This window comes from Hordeum vulgare, chromosome 5H (genome assembly GCF_904849725.1).
Source record: "Hordeum vulgare subsp. vulgare chromosome 5H, MorexV3_pseudomolecules_assembly, whole genome shotgun sequence".
In the NCBI taxonomy this organism is placed as follows: Eukaryota; Viridiplantae; Streptophyta; class Magnoliopsida; order Poales; family Poaceae; genus Hordeum; species Hordeum vulgare.
This window is the reverse complement of record NC_058522.1, coordinates 6,585,241-6,608,262: the sequence shown is the minus strand read 5'-3', so window position 1 is coordinate 6,608,262 and position 23,022 is coordinate 6,585,241. Positions and strand designations below refer to the sequence as shown.

General features: G+C 46.4%; 2 pseudogenes; both read right to left on the bottom strand.

Moving 5' to 3' along the window:
• Window positions 1-19,751: 19,751 nt before the first annotated feature.
• On the bottom strand, window positions 19,752-20,760 carry LOC123396151 (annotated as a pseudogene).
• A 1,211-nt stretch (window positions 20,761-21,971) lies between these two features.
• LOC123396150 lies at window positions 21,972-22,737 on the bottom strand (annotated as a pseudogene).
• Between the last annotated feature and the right edge of the window lie 285 nt (window positions 22,738-23,022).

Here is a 23,022-nt window from a genome sequence, read left to right as displayed (position 1 = left end):
GTATGATAGTATTCGAGGAGTATTAGTGATAATATTCGACGATGTACGGACAAAAGAGATGATGTATTTGCTTATAATTGAATGCATGCTAATTTGAATACTACTTTATTTTACGATTTGGTTTTGCTTATTGAATGCTCAAATTGGAAAAGTACTCCTACTTTGAATACTATGCAGAAATCTAGGAGTCCCGGGTGGAGCCACGACCCGGGACTAAAGTTGTTTTGGAACGGAGTTCCTGATAGAATAATACTTTTTTGGTACAAAGGTTAATGTCCGTTTTTTGCACAACTATGGATACACATATCAGGAACCTTGAAGAGGAAGAACTTCTCGAAGATATAATCAAAGACGGCCCCGACGTTGAACCAGCTGAATCTCCGTCGTCATATCTAAAACCCTCCAGATATGGAATGGAGGTCGACCGACACGAAGATGAAGCCGATGGGACAGGAGATAGGTCCAATGACGGAGAAGGTGATAGCTCCACTGATGGAGAAGCCAGTGGAGAAGCCGGTGAAGAAATAATAAAGTCCGGCGAGGTATATATACGAAGTTTGACAATCACTTGTAATATGTGAAAAATATTGGATATAGCTCTATATTGTATACATATACATTCATTTGACGAATGTTTCTCCCTCTTAGGCCTCCACATCGAGCAAAGCTATGAAACGAGGCCCGACTAGAAAGTTGGATGCACGGACGCATTACACCTTTGAGGTGATATTGCCTACGGGCGAACCCAAGCTTCCTAAGAATGCTGCTGACACATTCAAGAAGCAATGCGGAGTTCTCGTTAGGGATCACGTCCCGATCAGCGTTCGGGAGTGGAACAAGCGCAAAGGGGCAGCCGATAGTGACTATGTCGCCGAAAGGTACAAAGATAATCTTTGGAATGATCTCATGTCACATTTCAACGTGCCAGAATATGAGAATGAAGACGCCGCAGACAAACTGAGGGCCAAAGTCAAGCAGTGGACTCTAAAGAAGATGGCCGAACTGTTTCGTAGCTGGAAGAAGAAGCTATGGAAAAACTATCTCAAGACAAAGAAAGTGCCAGTATTCGAGGGGTATCTAGCCAAGCAGGCGAATCACTGGAAGGCATTTCGAGAGTACAAGGATTCAGAAGATGCCCAGGCATTATCAGAAAAGAACAAGATAAATGCCGACAAGAAGAAATATCACCACAAGCTGGGGCCAGGGGGCTGTGAGACTGCCATCCCAAAGTGGGATAAAAAAGAGCAAGATCTGCTAGCTAAAGGCATCGTACCTGAACCACTCCGTGATGAGTGGGAATTGAGAGCAAGAAATTGGTTCCTTGCGCATGGTGGTTCGTACGACGAAGAAACATGGGACCTCATCTGCAGTGACGGTCTTAGGATACCCAGGGAGAATTGGAAAAGGATACTGAAAGAAATTAAGGAGGGAAAAAGAAAGTTCACTGTAGATAGAGAGAAAGATTTGCTCACACTGGTCCTCGGCAATGACGAACATGGAGGACGAACGCGAGGCTTCGGTCCTTCTTACCCGTGGTGGCTTGGGTTTGCCAGAGACCAAGACACTTACAGAAGCCGAGAGAGAGCAAAGAAGCGGCAGCAGGATAAGGAGAATGACAAGTTCAACCAGTTGCTTGCCAGGATTAACGAGCAACAGAAGCAGATTGATGAGCATAGAGGAGAAGCGCGCCAGGAAAATCCTGCATTTGATATTACCGGCGCCCCATCTAAGCGGAAAAGCAGCGTGGCTGAATCTGAGGCCCCGCCTGACAATGCACGAAGAATAATAGAGAGCGGTCCCGGCTACCCCGTGGATGGAATCAAGGAGTCAACATCATGTGAACTCCATCAGAAAGTCAAGAACATATCCATGAAGGTGGCCGTCGGACAAGCTTTACCTTCTGGCCCTGATGCACGCTGGCATGGCCGTGAGATTCCAACTGGCTTTGCTAAAGTCGGGGTGGATGAAATCATGGCGGGGTTTCATGATATGGAGCTCGACATAGCTGGACCCGAAGATGAGAGGACACTCGGAGAAGTACTGGGTGGAGTCATCCTATGGGACAAGAACTACATCAAGCTTCCAGGCTCGACCCCAAGGACAACACCGCCTTCGAGTCGTCGCAAGTCACCTACACCTCCATTACCTCCAAGCCCTCCACATGACGTCGGCCAGCACAACACGAGTCCATCTCGATCACCGCCGCCGGACTTGGGTCGTCCGTCTCCACCGCCGCCCGCTCCGGATACTATGCGGAAGCGTGCCAGCAAGAACGCTCCGCCGATGATTTCTAAGCGACGGAGCCCCCCAAAGCACAAACGGTCGCCCCTCCCAAAGGTACCTCATGCTAATCTTCCTATCAGACCTTATGATCGTACCCCCGAGGAAAATGCCAGATAGCAAAGGAACATCATGATGCGCAGATGAAAAAGAAGGAACCCGAGCCCCGCCCGGAATACACCGAGAAGCAAATAGCATTTGCAAAATACTTCATGACCCTTCCATCACAGTATGACTTACACCATAAGCCTAATGACTATACACGCACATTGCAGAAGGAAGTGAAAAAGAGCAGATCACGTGCAAGTGCAAGTGGGAGCAAATCAAGTTCAACTACAAGCAAGAAAAAATCAGACGTTCCTCAGCTTGGACAACAGGCCAAACAGTCGATCCCACCCCTCAGGGTGTTAACCGAGAATGTCCCCCCTCCGGTGCAGGGGCAAGATTTCGAATTAGCAAAGAAGTGGGCGGCTGAATGGGGTATCCCGGTTGAAGACATTCTGGCTTCCCAAGACGACAGGTTACCCAAGGCTGTGGTAGCCCCTAAGCTACAGTTTGTCATGGGAGCGCCTTTGGTCAGCAAAAATGATCTCCCAACAAATATGCATTACTTGCATAAATGGTACTTCAGTGAATCAAAGAATGGGAGAACGATGATCGTGGTGAGTGTCCCACGGGAGTACTACGGCCGCCCCGAAGAAATCCATATCGACTTTGATGAACTCTTCCAGATGTACAACGGCGACGCCCTCGACAAATCGCTTATGAGTTGCTATTGTGTGTAAGTTTTTCAATTCGTTGTCTACATATAACTTGTTTAGTTATTTCAATTCATTGTCTATATATAACTTGTACTCTATTATGCAGAATGAAGATTCTAGATTATAAAAGTAGGAACATCATAAATATTGGGTTTATTGACCCAGATAAAATACATATAGCGACGCTAACTGATAAACCCAAGGAGACGGAGGAAAACCTTCTAAGGTTTCTAACAGATCAAAATTTCTGTGACCACATACTGTTTCCATACAACTTCAGGTGAGGGTCTTTACTCTGTTGTGTCCATTCAATTATAAGTGTAATTGATAAGTTACTGACACACACACATATATATATATACATGTGCAGCTTCCATTGGATTATGTTGGACATTCAAATTGATAAGGGAAGAGTTGATGCCTTCGACCCATTATCGAGACCCTTGGAACAGTTCCAAAGCCTGCACGACATGCTCCAAGGGTAATTTCAATCATTCTTGCGCTCTATCGGTCTCTTTCGATGATTTTCTGATATATCAATTAATGAAAAACTTAGCAAATCATTATCCTTGTCGGGCAGGGTTTGGAAGCGGTTCAAGTGCGTGACTCCCGGTATCGAGCCTGAGAAGCTGACCTTTAGAGCGGCTCAGGTAAGTAGTAGTATGATATACTTCTATTTTCAATACATTTATGATGCTAGATTATTATTTTGATTATATATATTCTATTCTCATAAAGTGCGACCAGCAGCCACGGGGAACGCATCTATGCGGATACTATGTTTGCGAGACCATTCGCACGTTTACCTCTGAGCACAAGGATCACAGATTCGACGTAAGCAATGAACATTCACACCTCTATTTTTACCCGTCATTCTTTGTTATCATGATTGATATTCATATTCATCTCCTCTTCTTATATAGTACACGGCCATGAGGACGAAGGTCCTACCAGAGCAACGCGCAATTGCTGTTGCAGAGGAGCTTGCGACCTTTCTGAGGACGGAAGCTATAGATGACAAAGGACGATTTAGTGTAGCTAGGGGCCATTACTCATGTTCGTCCATGTAATCGAATAGACAGGCTCTAGTCCCGATAATTCAGATCTCCATATAATTGTATATATATGCTCGCTTGTAAGATAAGTTAATCTTATATATATGCATATTTATTTCTATTTAAATTATATGAAAACTAATTCCCGAACACCAAACGAGGCATCACGTTACTCTCCCGAACACTTAAACCCTAAAATCCTAAAACCCAAAAATAATTTCATTACAAAAAAACCCAAAAAAAACAAAATCTGAAACTCTTTAGTCCCAGTCCGTGTAACGAACCGGGACTAAAGGGCCTGCCCCTGGGGCGCTACGAGGCGCCCACGTGGAGCATCTTTAGTCCCGGCTTGGAACAGGGCCGAGACTAAAGGTTAGGCCTTTAGTCCCGCCCCTTTAGTCCCGGTTGGTGAACCGGGACTAAAGCCCCTTACGGGCCAAGGCTAAAGGCCCCGTCCCCACTAGTGTTGCGGACCTCAGTCCATAGGGTGACATAGTCGCGAAGGGGTTCGTTGGCCTTCTGGACGCACATGGCCAGCTCGCGGGGCCGGCCAGGGCGCTTGTATGTGCCAGTGAAGTTGCGGATCAACGCCTCCTCGAAGTCCACCCAGGAGTTGACGCTGCCGGCCGGGAGGCTTTTAAGCCAAGTCCGGGCCGAGCCGGCCAGCATGAGTGGCACTTAGCGAACTGCTACGCGCTTGTTGCCCCTGGCGATGCCTACGGCCGTGGTGTAGTCGATCAGCCAGTCTTCTGGCTTGGCCGTGCCGTTGTATTTCGGCGTATCCCAAGGCAAGGTGAAACCTCGGGGGAACGGCTCCCCTCGGATCTGGGGGCCGAAGCATGCCGGACCAACGGGTCCGTCTTCCTCTAGGAGGGCCGAATGAGCCAGGGGGATGATACGCCGGCGAGCGTCCCGCTCATCCTGGGTGGCGGGGGCGCCAGCCCCAGTGGCGAGAGGGGAGACGCCTCGGGAGCCAGAGGCGTGAGTTCTTCGCGGGGGAAGATCCCCGTACTCCGAATCGCCCTCGTCGCCCCCACGACATAAGCCCGAAGTGTGCTCGCTCTGGCGCTGCGAGCGCCGGTCTTGGCTTCCCTCGCCCCTCCAGCCGGAAGGGCGATGCGAGGAAGATCCTTCGGCGTGGTGCTGGCCGCTAGGGTTGCGGCGAGCCCCCGAGTTTTGTCCCGGGGACTCCCATTGAGCCTGACCAGAGTCAATCTAAGCATGTTGCTGGTTGGCGGCGTCAAGGAGATCCTTGACACACTTCTCCTGGAAGGTGCACTCCTCGCCTTCCACGCTTGCCATCTCCTCCATGGCTGCCTGCGCCGCTCGCATGTTGGCCACAAGAGTCTCGTAGGTGGGCAGATCACCGCCTAGAACTTCGGCGACGAACCGGCCGCGGCTGCGGACCGATCCAAGCCGACTAGGGGCCTCGGAAATCGGAGTGAGACCATACGCGGAGTTATACTCGCGATGCGTAGCCTCCAACCGATGTTTTGCCGAGGCCACGGCGATGCCCTCCTCCAAGTTACGCTTGCGAGCCTCCTCCAGCGAGGCCCGAGCGTCTGCAGGGTCGGCGGAAGCGGTGACCGGTGTCTTCAGGCCGGCGATGGCGTCCCGAAGAGTATCAGCGGCGGCCGCAGCGGGCTCGCCGGCGCCTGCGGTGGCCTTGCCGGGAGCTGTGCTGGTGCCAGCGCCGATAACCATCACCTCCAAAGTATTGGAGACGGCATCAACGTGGTATGGGGTGGAGAACCCTACCGACGGTGGGGGGCCGTCGAAGATGAGGACGTTACTGGGGTAAACGCCGTGGGCAGGCCTCTCAGCGATAGAGAGCCTGCTGAAGCTGGCGCAGAGCGCCTCAACGTCGTAGTCCTCGCCGAAGTAGCGCGGGTCGTCGTTGAGACGAAGGTCGCTGAAGAGGACACTGAGGTTCTCCATGGCGGCGACGACGACGCTAAGGAGCGCCTCGTCTTCCGAATCTTCGTCCGAATCCGCATGGCGGACGGGGACGTCGATCATCATGGGTGTTGCCTCGTCGAAAGCAGGCTCCACGGGCATGCAGACTGATCCGGACGCGATGCGTCCGGTGGTGTAGGTGCGGGGCCGCGCCCAGCACGTAAAGCCAGCCGATGCCGTGATCGGCCCCACGGTGGGCGCCAAATGTCGGTGAATACTCACAACATATGCCATAGGTAGGCTAAAGTCGGCGAGAACCGAAGGGACAAAGGTGGGCGCTGGGAACGAGATTGGTACACGCATGGGACACTGTATGTGCCCAGGTTCAGGGCTCTCCGTAGAGATAATACCCCTAATCCTGCCGGTGTGTTTGATGTATGGGAACAGAGTACAATGTCGCTCCTCGAGCTGTGTTGGGAGGTGGAAGAGGGGAGCAGCCGGCTCGTCTCTACCTCCCTCTTTGTGGGTTGGTGAGTGTGTAGTGTAGAATGACTAGTGAATGATCGGCCCCTCTGCATGGGGAGCGGCCGGGGTGTTTTATAGACAAACCCGCCCGCCTACAATATGTATAAAGGGTACAAGCGTGGGACCCGGCTAGCTGCTTCGCTGGCTAGCCAGGGGCCCACAAGGGTCTTGTCTTGTCGATGAGGGGCCCGTTGGCTGCACGGTCTCGATTGCCTATGGGACCCGTCGGCTCGCCAATGGGGCTCCCGCGTAAGCTTGACGCTGAGCACGCGTTGTACGTCAAGCGTCGCCCCGCGAGATTCTTCATGGGCAGGCAGTACGACCGCCTCCACTGTTCCCCACGCCGAGTACAGTAATGGAGTGGGAGTGTGACGGTCCAACACTATGCTAGGTGATGGATCAGAGCCGGGGTAGGTCAGCGGCGTGGCCGCTGACGCTCGTACCTGCCGGGCGCCCTGATCCTGTACCTTTGCTGATGAGTAGCTACCTTTAATCGTGAGGTCTCTGTTGGAATTATGCCCTAGAGGCAATAATAAATATAGTTATTATTATAATTCTTGTATCAAGATAATCGTTTATTATCCATGCTATAATTGTATTGAATGAAGACTCATTTACATGTGTGGATACATAGACAAAACACCGTCCCTAGCAAGCCTCTAGTTGGCTAGCTAGTTGATCAAAGATAGTCAGTGTCTTCTGATTATGAACAAAGTGTTGTTGCTTGATAACTAGATCACGTCATTAGGAGAATCACGTGATGGACTAGACCCAAACTAATAGACGTAGCATGTTGATCGTGTCATTTTGTTGCTACTGTTTTCTGCGTGTCAAGTATTTATTCCTATGACCATGAGAGCATATAACTCACTGACACTGGAGGAATGCTTTGTGTGTATCAAACGTTGCAATGTAACTGGGTGACTATAAAGATGCTCTACAGGTATCTCCGAAGGTGTTAGTTGAGTTAGTATGGATCAAGACTGGGATTTGTCACTCCGTGTGACGGAGAGGTATCTCGGGGCCCACTCGGTAATACAACATCACACACAAGCCTTGCAAGCAATGTAACTTAGTGTAAGTTGCGGGATCTTGTATTACGGAACGAGTAAAGAGACTTGCCGGTAAACGAGATTGAAATAGGTATGCGGATACTGACGATCGAATCTCGGGCAAGTAACATACCGAAGGACAAAGGGAATGACATACAAGATTATATGAATCCTTGGCACTGAGGTTCAAACGATAAGATCTTCATAGAATATGTAGGATCCAATATGGGCATCCAGGTCCAGCTACTGGATATTGACCGAGGAGTCTCTCGGGTCATGTCTACATAGTTCTCGAACCCGCAGGGTCTGCACACTTAAGGTTCGACGTTGTTTTATGCGTATTTGAGTTATATGGTTGGTTACCGAATGTTGTTCGGAGTCCCGGATGAGATCACGGACGTCACGAGGATTTCCGGAATGGTCCGGAAACGAAGATTGATATATAGAATGACCTCATTTGATTACCGGAAGGTTTTTCGGAGTTACCGGGAATGTACCGGGAATGACGAATGGGTTCTGGGAGTTCACCGGGGGGGGCAACCCACCCTGGGGAAGCCCATAGGCCTTGAGGGTGGCACACCAGCCCTTAGTGGGCTGGTGGGACAGCCCAAAAGGGCCCTATGCGCCTAGGAAAGAAAATCAAAGAGAAAAAAAAACAAAGAGGAGGTGGGAAGGGAAGGAAGGACTCCCACCCACCAAACCAAGTCCAACTCGGTTTGGGGGGGGGAGCCTTCCCCCTTGGACTCGGCCGACCCCCTTGGGGCTCCTTGAGCCCCAAGGCAAGGTCCCCTCCCTCCCACCTATATATACGGAGGTTTTAGGGCTGATTTGAGACGACTTTTCCACGGCAGCCCGACCACATACCTCCACGGTTTTTCCTCTAGATCGCGTTTCTGCGGAGCTCGGGAGGAGCCCTCCTGAGACAAGGTCATCACCAACCTGCGGAGCGCCGTCACGCTGCCGGAGACTCTTCTACCTCTCCGTCTCTCTTCTGGATCAAGAAGGCCGAGATCATCGTCGAGTTGTACGTGTGCTGAACGCGGAGGTGCCGTCCGTTCGGTACTAGATCGTGGGACTGATCGCGGGATTGTTCGCGGGGCGGATCGAGGGACGTGAGGACGTTCCACTACATCAACCACGTTCACTAACGCTTCTGCTGTACGATCTACAAGGGTACGTAGATCACTCATCCCCTCTCGTAGATGGACATCACCATGATAGGTCTTCGTGCGCGTAGGAAAATTTTTGTTTCCCATGCGACGTTCCCCAACAGTGGTATCAGAGCTAGGTTCATGCGTAGATGTCTTCTCGAGTAGAACACAAAAGTTTTTGTGGGCGGTGATGTGCATTTTGCTGCCCTCCTTAGTCTTTTCTTGATTCCGCGGTATTCTTGGATTGAAGCGTCTTGGACCGACATTACTCGTACGCTTACGAGAGACTGGTTTCATCGCTACGAGTAACCCCGTTGCTCAAAGATGACTGGCAAGTGTCGGTTTCTCCAACTCTAGTTGAATCGGATTTGACCGAGGAGGTCCTTGGATGAGGTTAAATAGCAACTCATATATCTCCTTTGTGGTGTTTGCGTAAGTAAGATGCGATCCTACTAGATACCCATGGTCACCACGTAAAACATGCATCAACAAAATTAGAGGACGTCTAACTTGTTTTTGCAGGGTATGCTTGTGATGTGATATGGCCAACGATGTGATGTGATATATTGGATGTATGAGATGATCATGTTGTAATAGAAAATATCGACTTGCACGTCGATGGTACGGCAACCGGCAGGAACCATAGGGTTGTCTTTATACTAACGTTTGTGCTTGCAGATGCGTTTACTATTTTGCTAGGATGTAGCTTTAGTAGTAATAGCATGAGTAGCGCGACAACCCCGATGGCAACACGTTGATGGAGATCATGGTGTGGCGCCGGTGACAAGAAGATCGTGCTGGTGCTTTGGTGATGGAGATCAAGAAGCACGTGATGATGGCCATATCATGTCACTTATGAATTGCATGTGATGTTAATCCTTTTATGCACCTTATTTTGCTTAGAACGACGGTAGCATTATAAGGTGATCTCTCACTAAAATTTCAAGACGAAATTGTGTTCTCCCCGACTGTGCACCGTTTCTACAGTTCGTCGTTTCAAGACACCACGTGATGATCGGGTGTGATAGACTCAACGTTCACATACAACGGGTGCAAAACAGTTGCGCACGCGGAACACTCGGGTTAAGCTTGACGAGCCTAGCATGTGCAGACATGGCCTCGGAACACATGAGACCGAAAGGTCGATCATGAATCATATAGATGATATGATTAGCATAGGGATGCTTACCACTGAAATATACTCAACTCACGTGATGATCGGACTTGAGCTAGTGTAAGTGGATCATGAACCACTCAAATGACTAGAGAGATGTACTTTTTGAGTGGAAGTTTAGAGAATAATTTGATTAAGTTAAACTCTAATTATCTTGATCATAGTCTAAGTCCACTTTGAATATATTTGTGTTGTAGATCATGGCTCACGCTACAGTCATCCTGAATTTTAATACGTTCCTAGAGAAAGCTAAGTTGAAAGATGATGGAAGCAACTTTGTAGACTGGGCTCGTAATCTTAAGCTAATCTTACAAGCTGGGAAGAAGGATTATGTCCTTAATGCTGCGCTAGGAGATGAACCACCCGCTACGGCTGATCAGGATGTTAAGAACGCTTGGTTAGCACGTAAGGAGGACTACTCAATAGTTCAATGTGCAGTCTTGTATGGCTTAGAACCGGGACTTCAACGTCGCTTTGAGCGTCATGGAGCATTTGAGATGTTCCAGGAGTTGAATTTTATCTTTCAGAAGAACGCCCGGATCGAGAGGTATGAGACCTCCGATAAATTCTATGCTTGCAAGATGGAGGAGAACTCGTCTGTCAGTGAACATGTGCTCAAAATGTCTGGGTACTCAAACCGTCTAGCTGAGCTGGGTATTGAACTCCCGCAAGAGGCTATCACTGACAGAATCCTTCAATCACTGCCGCCAAGCTATAAAGGCTTTGTGTTGAACTACAACATCCAAGGGATGAACAAGTCTCCCGGCGAGTTGTTTGCGATGCTGAAAGTCGCAGAGTCTGAACTCTGTAAAGAGCATCAAGTGTTGATGGTGAATAAGACCACTAGTTTCAAGAGAAACGGCAAAGGCAAGAAGGGTAATTCAAAGAAGAGCGGCAAGCCTATTGCCAATCCGACGAAGAAACCCAAAGCTGGACCTAAGCCTGAAACGGAGTGTTACTATTGCAAGGGTATGGGTCACTGGAAGCGCAATTGCCCCAAGTATCTGGCAGATAAGAAGGCGGCCAAAGAAAAATCAGGTATATTTGATATACATGTTATTGATGTGTACTTAACCGGCTCTCGTAGTAGTGCCTGGGTATTCGATACCGGTTCTGTTGCTCATATTTGCAACTCGAAACAGGAACTGCGGAATAGACGAAGGCTGGCGAAGGATGAAGTGACGATGCGCGTAGGAAATGGTTCCAAAGTTGATGCAATCGCCGTCGGCACAGTTTCACTTCAGTTACCATCAGGATTAGTGATGAACTTAAATCATTGTTATTTAGTGCCTGCGTTGAGCATGAACATTATATCTGGATCTTGTTTATTGCGAGACGGTTACTCTTTTAAGTCAGAGAATAATGGTTGTTCTATTTCTATGAGTAACATCTTTTATAGTCATGCACCGAATGTGAGAGGATTGTTCATATTGAATCTTGATAGCGATACGCATATACATAACATTGAGACCAAAAGAGTTAGAGTAAACAATGATAGCGCCATATTTTTGTGGCACTGCCGCTTGGGTCATATTGGTGTAAAGCGCATGAAGAAACTCCATGCTGATGGACTTTTGGAGTCACTTGACTTTGATTCACTTGACACGTGCGAACCATGCCTCATGGGCAAGATGACTAAGACTCCGTTCTCCGGAACAATGGAGCGTGCAAGTGACTTGTTGGAAATCATACATACCGATGTGTGTGGTCCAATGAGCGTGGAGGCACGCGGCGGATATCATTATTTTCTCACCTTCACTGACAATTTAAGTAGATATGGTTATGTCTACTTGATGAAGCACAAGTCTGAAACATTTGAAAAGTTCAAGCAATTTCAGAGTGAAGTGGAAAATCATCGTAACAAGAAGATCAAGTTCCTACGGTCTGATCGTGGGGGTGAATATCTGAGTTTCGAGTTTGGTACTCACTTAAGACAATGTGGAATTGTTTCGCAGTTAACACCGCCTGGAACACCACAGCGTAATGGTGTGTCCGAACGTCGTAATCGTACTTTGTTAGAGATGGTGCGATCTATGATGTCTCTTACTGATTTGCCGTTATCATTTTGGGGTTATGCATTAGAAACAACTGCATTCACTTTAAATAGGGCACCATCGAAATCCGTTGAGACGACACCATACGAACTGTGGTATGGCAAAAGGCCAAAGTTGTCGTTTCTTAAAGTTTGGGGATGTGATGCTTATGTCAAAAAGCTTCGGCCTGAAAAGCTGGAACCCAAAGCGGAAAAGTGCGTCTTCATAGGTTACCCAAAAGAGACAGTTGGGTACACCTTCTATCTCAAATCCGAGGGCAAAGTGTTTGTTGCTAAGAACGGAACTTTTCTCGAGAAGGAGTTTCTCTCGAGAGAATTGAGTGGGAGGAAGATAGAACTTGACGAGGTTGTCGAACCTCTCATCCCTCAGGATGGTGGCGCAGGGCAAGGGGAAACCTCTGTCGTTGCGACGCCGGTTGAGGAGGAAGTTAATGATGATGATCATGAAACTCCAGTTCAAGTTTCTGTTGAACCACGCAGGTCGACGAGATCACGCGCTGCTCCAGAGTGGTACAGTAATCCCGTCTTATCAATCATGTTGTTAGACAACAATGAACCTGCAAATTATGAAGAAGCAATGGTAGGCCCAGATTCCAACAAATGGCTAGAAGCCATGAAGTCCGAGATAGGATCCATGTATGAGAACAAAGTGTGGACTTTGGAGGTACTACCTGAGGGCCGCAAGGCTATTCAGAACAAATGGATCTTTAAGAGGAAGACGGACGCTGACGGCAATGTGACCGTTTATAAAGCTCGACTTGTGGCAAAGGGTTTTTCACAAGTTCAAGGAGTTGACTACGATGAGACATTCTCACCCGTAGCGATGCTTAAGTCCGTCAGAATCATGTTAACAATAGCTGCATTTTTTGATTATGAAATCTGGCAGATGGATGTCAAAACGGCGTTCCTTAACGGTTTCCTTAAGGAAGAGTTGTATATGATACAACCCGAAGGTTTTGTCGATCCTAAGAATGCTAACAAGGTGTGCAAGCTCCAGCGATCCATTTATGGACTGGTGCAAGCATCTCGGAGTTGGAACAAACACTTTGATGAGGTGATCAAAGCATTTGGGTTTATACAAGTGGTTGGAGAATCTTGTATTTACAAGAAAGTGAGTGGGAGCTCTGTGGCGTTTCTAATATTATATGTGGATGACATATTGCTGATTGGAAACAACGTGGAGTTTTTAGAGAGCATAAAGGATTACTTGAATAAGAGTTTCTCTATGAAGGACCTAGGAGAAGCTGCTTACATTCTAGGCATTAAGATCTATAGGGATAGATCAAAACGCCTGATAGGACTTTCACAAAGCACATACCTTGATAAAGTTTTGAAGAGGTTCAAAATGGAACAGTCCAAGAAAGGGTTCTTGCCAGTTTTACAAGGTACGAGATTGAGTAAGACTCAGTGCCCAGCAACTGATGAAGATAGAGAGCATATGAGCTCCGTCCCCTATGCTTCAGCCATAGGTTCTATCATGTATGCAATGCTGTGCACTAGACCGGATGTTAGCCTGGCGATAAGTATGGCGGGTAGGTTCCAGAGTAATCCAGGAGTGGATCACTGGACAGCGGTCAAGAATATCCTGAAGTACCTGAAAAGGACTAAGGAGATGTTTCTCGTGTATGGAGGTGACGAAGAGCTCGCCGTAAAAGGTTACGTCGATGCAAGCTTTGACACAGATCCGGACGACTCTAAGTTGCAAACCGGATACGTATTTATTCTTAATGGGGGTGCGGTAAGCTGGTGCAGTTCCAAGCAAAGCGTCGTAGCAGATTCTACATGTGAAGCGGAGTACATGGCTGCCTCGGAGGCGGCTAAGGAGGGTGTCTGGATGAAGCAGTTCATGACAGATCTTGGAGTGGTGCCAAACGCACTGAATCTAATAACCTTGTTCTGTGACAACACGGGTGCCATTGCCTTAGCAAAGGAACCACGGTTTCACAAGAAGACCAGACACATCAAACGACGCTTCAACCTCATCCGCGACTACGTCGAGGGAGAGGACGTAAATATATGCAAAGTGCACACGGATCTGAATGTAGCAGACCCGCTGACTAAACCTCTTCCACGGCCAAAGCATGATCAACACCAGAACTGTATGGGTGTTAGATTTATTACAATGTAATTCACATGATGATGTGAGGGCTAGATTATTGACTCTAGTGCAAGTGGGAGACTGTTGGAATTATGCCCTAGAGGCAATAATAAATATAGTTATTATTATAATTCCTGTATCAAGATAATCGTTTATTATCCATGCTATAATTGTATTGAATGAAGACTCATTTACATGTGTGGATACATAGACAAAACACCGTCCCTAGCAAGCCTCTAGTTGGCTAGCCAGTTGATCAAAGATAGTCACTGTCTTCTGATTATGAACAAAGTGTTGTTGCTTGATAACTGGATCACGTCATTAGGAGAATCGCATGATGGACTAGACCCAAACTAATAGACGTAGCATGTTGATCGTGTCATTTTGTTGCTACTGTTTTCTGCGTGTCAAGTATTTATTCCTATGACCATGAGATCATATAACTCACTGACACCGGAGGAATGCTTTGTGTGTATCAAACGTCGCAACGTAACTGGGTGACTATAAAGATGCTCTACAGGTATCTCCGAAGGTGTTAGTTGAGTTAGTATGGATCAAGACTGGGATTTGTCACTCCGTGTGACGGAGAGGTATCTCGGGGCCCACTCGGTAATACAACATCACACACAAGCCTTGCAAGCAATGTAACTTAGTGTAAGTTGCGGGATCTTGTATTACGGAACGAGTAAAGAGACTTGCCGGTAAACGAGATTGAAATAGGTATGCGGATACTGACGATCGAATCTCGGGCAAGTAACATACCGAAGGACAAAGGGAATGACATACGGGATTATATGAATCCTTGGCACTGAGGTTCAAACGATAAGATCTTCGTAGAATATGTAGGATCCAATATGGGCATCCAGGTCCCGCTATTGGATATTGACTGAGGAGTCTCTCGGGTCATGTCTACATAGTTCTCGAACCCGTAGGGTCTGCACACTTAAGGTTCGACGTTGTTTTATGCGTATTTGAGTTATATGGTTGGTTACCGAATGTTGTTCGGAGTCCCGGATGAGATCACGGACGTCACGAGGATTTCTGGAATGGTCCGGAAACGAAGATTGATATATAGGATGACCTCATTTGATTACCGGAAGGTTTTTCGGAGTTACCGGGAATGTACCGGGAATGACGAATGGGTTCCGGGAGTTCAGCGGGGGGGGCAACCCACCCTGGGGAAGCCCATAGGCCTTGAGGGTGGCACACCAGCCCTTAGTGGGCTGGTGGGACAGCCCAAAAGGGCCCTATGCGCCTAGGAAAGAAAATCAAAGAGAAAAGAAAAAAAAAGAGGAGGTGGGAAGGGAAGGAAGGACTCCCACCCACCAAACCAAGTCCAACTCGGTTTGGGGGGGGAGCCTTCCCCCTTGGACTCGCCCGACCCCCTTGGGGCTCCTTGAGCCCCAAGGCAAGGTCCCCTCCCTCCCACCTATATATACGGAGGTTTTAGGGCTGATTTGAGACGACTTTTCCACGGCAGCCCGACCACATACCTCCACGGTTTGTCCTCTAGATCGCGTTTCTGCGGAGCTCGGGCGGAGCCCTGCTGAGACAAGGTCATCACCAACCTCTGGAGCGCCGTCACGCTGCCGGAGAACTCTTCTACCTCTCCGGCTCTCTTGCTGGATCAAGAAGGCCGAGATCATCGTCGAGTTGTACGTGTGCTGAACGCGGAGGTGCCGTCCGTTCGGTACTAGATCGTGGGACTGATCGCGGGATTGTTCGCGGGGCGGATCGAGGGACGTGAGGACGTTCCACTACATCAACCGCGTTCACTAACGCTTCTGCTGTACGATCTACAAGGGTACGTAGATCACTCCCCTCTCGTAGATGGACATCACCATGATAGGTCTTCGTGCGCGTAGGAAAATTTTTGTTTCCCATGCGACGTTCCCCAACAGTCTCTTCCTGACCTACGATCTGATGTGACTTGTGATCCTCGGCCGGCTAGCCGGCTTGAGGCTGGCCGCCTCCTCCTCAGTCCGGCTGGCGGGACCAGGCCGGCTCTGAAGGGGAGGCCGCCTACATTCTAGCCGGCAGGGGCTGCCTGGTCGGCCAGAAAGGTGGTCGCCTCGTCTTCCAGCCGACAGGTTATGACTAGCCGGTCAGAAGACTTGGGCCTAGGGAATCTCCATACCTTCATGTCCATTGGGCCGGCAATGAAGGAACAAGCTTGATGAGCCTACCCTGGGGTTATCCCCACGACATGTATTTTTAATTATCCTCACTATATTATATGCAGATTGAAGATCGTCGAATTGAAGAAAAGACAAATCGGTAATATTGGGCTCATTAACACAAATCTCGTAGATGCATTTATGATTAAATCTCGGGCCAAAGATACCGAGGCCAACCTACTACAATCGTTTGTATTGAATCAAAACAAAGCTATAATACTCTTCCCTTACGAATTCTAGTGAGTGTTACTGTCTTGTGCATATTCGGTTTCCCTTATTAGTCAAGGTTATAGTAATGTAATTGATGAGTTATGCATGCGTGCGCAGCTTCCACTATATTCTCCTAGAGATTAAGCTTGAGCAAGGACTAGTAACCGTCTTAGACTCGAGACGAAAAGATCCCAACGAGTATGCGGACATGACTGAAATTCTAGAGAAGTAAGTTAAATCGATCATTATCGCACCATATCGGCAATTTTGTTCATTTCCTGATATCAAGTAATTGTTTTCTTTGTCTGACAGGGTTTGGAAAAAATTCACCACAGAAACTCCGGGACTGCCGAAGAAGCTGCAATTTAGACACCCGAAAGTAAGTACTATAGTAGCATGTTCCACGCATCTCCTAGTGATTCAAGCGCTAGTTTCATCAATACCATTTAGCATGCTTGCTAACTATCAGTTTGATTGACCTCTATTTCTTGTAAAGTGGTTGTGGCAGGAACCAGTGAATGATTACTGTGGATACTACATTTGCGAGTCCATCCGCCACGTGACCTGTGAGCGGGGCTACTCTGACAAACAATATGACGTGCGTAAATAATAATATTCACAATTTTATTTTATTACCATCATTTGTGTTCAGTTTCATTTATTAATATATATGTATTGACCCCCTTCTTCAAATTAGATATATCGGATGCGGAATGAACTCCTACCAGCAGATCATATGCGAGGAAATCAAGAGGAAATGGCGGCATTCTTTCTTGACCACGTGATCCCTGAAGACGGAGAATACCATGTGAACCGTAATCAGTTGAATTTTAATTAGGAGATTATATTGTAAGAGATAATTATATTGTATATATGTAGCCAGTAGCGTCAGATAGATATACGAGAACTTGTTGTTCGACCAATCTCTCACAGAAGGAGAGGTGGTCGATATCACTTTTCTCTAAGACGTATATGTAGCCAGTAGCGTCAGATAGATGACGTATAGTATGTAGCGTCGATCAAGCACGGAGATAAGAGAGCACACTTTTCTCTATTCATTAGCTAGCTAACACAATATATGAAACACCTAAATTAACCCCCCAAAACCCCCTCCCCCCTTTCAAAAAAAACCCAACACCTAAAATGTTGACGCGTGGATGCCTTTTGGTCCCGGTTGGTGTCACCAACCGGGACTAAAGGCCCCCTGCCCGGGCTCGCCGCACCGGCCACGTGGAGGCCCATCTGTCCCGGTTCGTGTAAGAACCAGGACTAAAGGCCAAGGGCATTAGTAACGACCTTTTAGTCCCGGTTCCGAAACCGGGACAAAAGGCCCTTACGAACCGGGACAAAAGGCCCTTTTTCAACTAGTGTACTATCCAATGGAACCTATAGAGATCACTATCTATATGCAATTTTGATAACCTTGGATCAAAGAACGCCGCATAAAATTGTTTCACTACAACTAAAGAGAAATTGATCTTTATAGAATTCCAAAATGGAACATATTGCTATTGATCCTATGCAATTTTCATATCCTATGAATTGATCAAGAAACCCTCAATTAACTATCCAATGGAACATATATATAAACTGCATATTGCTATCCAATGGAACCTCAAGAAATCACTATATATATGCAATTTTCATAACCTTGGATCAAAGAAAGCCTCAAAACATACCTCGCCCATTGGAAGATCAAGACATTGTGTTTGAAACAAAGTTGGATGACGGAAACACCTCGTTGATCGGCCGTGTACTCCAGATCAAACCCCAAGAACTTCTCATGATCCACCGTGGCGTCAAGCCATCGTCCCTTCAACTGTCTAAGAAAATGTGGTGCCTCCCTGCTCTCGTTTGTTTACACGACATCGAGCTTGGTCTTTCCATGTGTGAGCACCTCTTCGAAGCGAGTTGGCATGATGGAAGAAGAGAAGGGAAGAAGAAAGGGGGAGAAGAGAGGAGAGCGAGAGAGGAGAAGAACAGAGAAATGGCGACAAAGTCTACTTCGGTTGTGCTTTTGCGAAGCGAGAGGCAAACCGTTTGGGCCTTTAGTCCTGGGTTGAGCCACCAACCGGGACTAAAGGATGATACGAACGGTTGCCTCCACAACTTCATCCCGCTTTGTTCTACTAGCCGAGACTAAAGGGGGATACGAACGGTCCACCTGGTCCCGGTTTGATCCACCAACCGGTACTAAAGGGGGATACGAACGGTCCCTGCCTAGTGGTCCTGGTTCGTGTCTGGAACCGGGACCAAAGGGTTGACATGAACCGGGACCAATGGCCCATGATGCCCTGCTGGCGCCCTGGCCTCATGAACCGGGACCAATGAAACCATAGGTCCCGGTTTGTGGGTGAACCGGGAGTAATGGGATTGCAGGCCCTGGACCAAAGCCCTCTTTTCTACTAGTGGTCTGCGCCAATCGACCAAGTATAGGTAATGGTTTAGCGTGCCAACCCATGCTATTAAGTACTCCCTCCGTCTCAAAACAAGTGTTTTAAGCTTAGTACAACTTTGTACTAGACCTGATACAAAGTTGAGATAGTTATTTTGGAACAGAGGAAGTAATAAAGATCATACCCCTTCAATACGTACAAATACATAGTCACATTGTATGTGCAAGTAGATTGGATGGACAAAGCAGTTTGAGTTTGCAATGGAGAGCATTGGACTTGTTTCTGGGAGCCTCATCTACTACCCCACTGTCACCAGGGTACTAAAATAATGTTTCTTCTACTGAAATGATGCCTTCAGGCCATGTTTATCTCGTGTTCACATGGGTGAATATCATTATAAACTTCCCAATGTCTTCCATGTCTACGGGTTATCAAACAACAACAAGGCGAATGACAATATACAATGAAGCATTCTGGGTTGATAACATATAGGTGGAACAACTACAAAGCAAGTGGCAGTATACAACTAAATGCTTGGGGTGATGACATTGCTAGAGGATGAACTCAGTATAAATATACATGGAAATGATCCAGATCTTCAGCTATCATGATGCAATAAGTAAGGCAGATGACAAGGACTCAATAAGACGTGTATAAAAGGGCGTTGAATTGGACACGGAGCAGACTCAAGCAAGTAATAGTTCAAGTTCTCTAATACTTGACGAGTACAATAACAACAAAATAACACAAACAAGATGGTGCTTATTGTAATTTTCGGGTGCAAGCTCCACATTACCTAAAGCCTCATTTGGCTAGCTCTGCTTTACATCAAGCCATGTTTCGATCATCACGCAGAAGGTTGGTCATATATTCAGGGTAGGGAATTCTCGTCCAATGCCTAGTTTACACATATAACAAGACCACTACTTACTAAGTACATTTGATATGGTCCGGTTTTGTGTCACCGAATCCATCCATGACGGCTTTTGCGGAGTGAAATATAGCTCTCGCAGTACGGCTGGGAGGGGAAAACGGAAGTTAAGATAACATAGAAAGAATTATACCAAAGATGAAATCAGTTACCTGCTTCGCATAACTATTCACGCCATGCCAATGCGCTCAGCTACGATGATGATGGGCTGGCTACCCGCTGGAATGATGCAGGTTTGCCCATAACATCCAACATATTCAGCCATAGCTTGCAGTGTGGCTATTATCTTCTCGGAACTGAAATTCGTTATTCAACAGTGAATTTTTGTATATTACTCGAGTGCAAGAAATTATGCTTAATCCACAGATACTAATAACCTTTAAGATGTTGTATTAATGTGAACGCTGAGTTTCAGAAGTGATGCAACCTCTTCTGCTATCCTCTTTTTCTGTGCAGAAGCTGTCACAGCCCAGCATATTGAAATAAGTTTTGACGGCACTAGACCTATTAAATATGAACAAGAATACAAATTTCTACAATTAGTAATCTCCGCAGCCTTTTGTGCATCCCTCGTAAGTTGTTCACTAAAAGTGGAGGAAACTCCTTCACCAAGAACAAGCTGCCCACAAAGGCTTCTTTGGACCTCATGTTTTCCAACAATATTTATTTTTTACATTCTCTTAGGGCCTAACTTTTCAACTATCGATCTTCAGTGGAAAAAATAAATCCACATATAGAGGTTTACTTATGTTATTACCATGAACACATTATGGGACTTATTTCAAGAGAAAATGCAAGTGTTGGCATCAAAATATTTGCCAAAAAAGATATAAAAAATAATAGCAATTAAGAATTAAACCAAACCTTGAAATCTTCTCTCAATTTCAGTCATATGTTGCTAATGTGGCTACATAGACAGCCTCACAAAGTGCATCATAGATGAAATTTTGAATGATATTCATACACAATATCAGACATCGATCAGGTAACTTAATGTCCATGATAGATTTATTCATAGAGTAAACACATGGCACACCAAAGATAAAATAATTGCACACATGACTACATAAGATAGTAATAGGGCCCAAAAATATTTATTGGCATTAAAGCATGCAGAATGGGTCAGAACATGCACAAACTTTTGATTATATGTGTTATGACTGCAATTGTAATAAATAACTACAAACTTCTCACATAGGAGAGAATGTGTTTATCCAATGGCCTATTATTCCCCTATTCGCGAGGAAGAAAAGGAGCTTGTGGTTTTTAAAATTAATTTGGAATAGCTTGAAAGCGCTAATCAATCACAACTCAAACTCTCTTGGAATTCTTCCTGCAGAAGGGTTTGTAACAAATGAACTTAAATAAAAAACAATACATAACAACTAGGAAAAAGCTTATAGGTAGAATATTACATGTACCGGTTTTAATGTGGCCCGGGCTTCTATTAATTAGTAGCAATGCTGGGTGGCGGCAAACGCTACTGCTAATCATATTAGCAGTAGTGCATGCTCTTGGCCAGCGCTGCTGCTATGGTAGCCTTGGCCACCACTCCCTTGCCCAACTTAGTAATAGCACCTGTTCCCAACACACGCTATTGCTAATCGTACTAGCAGTAGCGCTTCCTCTCGACCAGTGCTACTGCTGTGGTAGCCCTGGACCACCACTACCTGGCCCAACTTAGTAGTAGCGTCTGATCCCAACACGCGCTACTCCTAAGTCTATGCATACTTCCCAATGCCTTCCATGTCTACAAGCAATCAAACAACAACAAGGCAAATGGCAATATTGTATGCAATGAAATGCTTTGGCAGCCGACATAGACCAGCAACGCTCCAGGAGGAAATTGGTATAATTATATGGGGAAATGATCCAGATCCCCAACAATCATGATGCAATAAGGTAGATGGCAAGGAGTCAGGAAGCTGTATATAATGGCATAGAACATAGGTACTCAATGGGCAATAGTACTAATGTTCAATACTTCACCGGTCTCAATGGGCAATAGTACTAATGTTCAATACTTCACCGGTACAATAACGACACACACACACACACAACAATACAACTCATGCTTATTGTAACTTTCTGGCGCAAGCTCAACATTACATAAAGCCTTGCTTTGCTTGCTCAGGTTTCAAATCATGACGAAGTCGGTCGGTTACAGACTGATGGCAGGGAACGCACATACAATGCCTAGTTTACAAAGGTATTAAGACCACCTCTTACTTAGTAGTTTTTATATTGTTAAGCCCGTGTCACCGAATCCATCCATGACAGCCTTCGCGGAGTGAAATTCTGCTTTAGAGGTTATGTTGGGAAGGGCAGGCAGAAGTAGGATAACATGCAACATTAGTCAGTACTGACTAAGCATACCGAAAGATGAAATCAGTCACCTTCTTCGGACAACTATGCACGGCTTGCCAATGCACTCAGCTGCGATGACGCTGGGCTGGCTACCCACTACAAGGATGCTGTTTTGCACATCGCATCCAACATATTCAGCCCCAGCTCGCAGCACAGCTATTATCTTCTCGGAACTGAGAGCCATGGTTGAACAATGAGTTCCAAGAAAATAATGCTTAATCCGCAGATAGTAATAACCATTTGGACGTTGTGTTAATGTCGATGCTGAGTTTTATAAGTGATGCAACCTCTTCTACTATCATGTGTTTCTCTCGAGAAGCTGTCACAAACCAGCATGTTGAAATAAGTTCGTATGGCACTAGCGCTATTATATATGAACACGAATGCAATTGATCTAATTAGTAATGATCATCAGCTTTTTGTACTTCCTTCGAAACTTGTTCATCCAAACTGGCAGCAATTCCTTCACCAAAAACAAGCTACCCATAAAGGCTTCTTTCAACCTCGTCTTTTCCAACAATCTTTATTTTTGACGTTCTCTCACGGCCTAATTTCTCAACTATTGATCTGAAGTGGGAAAATATCCACATATAGTGTTTACTAGATGCCATGGTGACTTTGGACTTCAATATTTGAAACTATGTTGACTTTTGGACGAAAAATAAAATTTTGTATTTCATTTGCACATTCGTGTTCGGCGTGACAGGGGATTTTTAAAAGGATCAGTCTTTAACATGTTTGGACATGTTTTAGAAACATCACTAAGTTTCAATTATGTAAACTTGATAATAAGAATAATAAATTCATCAAGTTTTAGAACTAAATCCTGAACACAACCCTGAACCCTATGTTTGTCAAACTAAAAATCGAGGACTAAATCATAAACCATCAGCCCT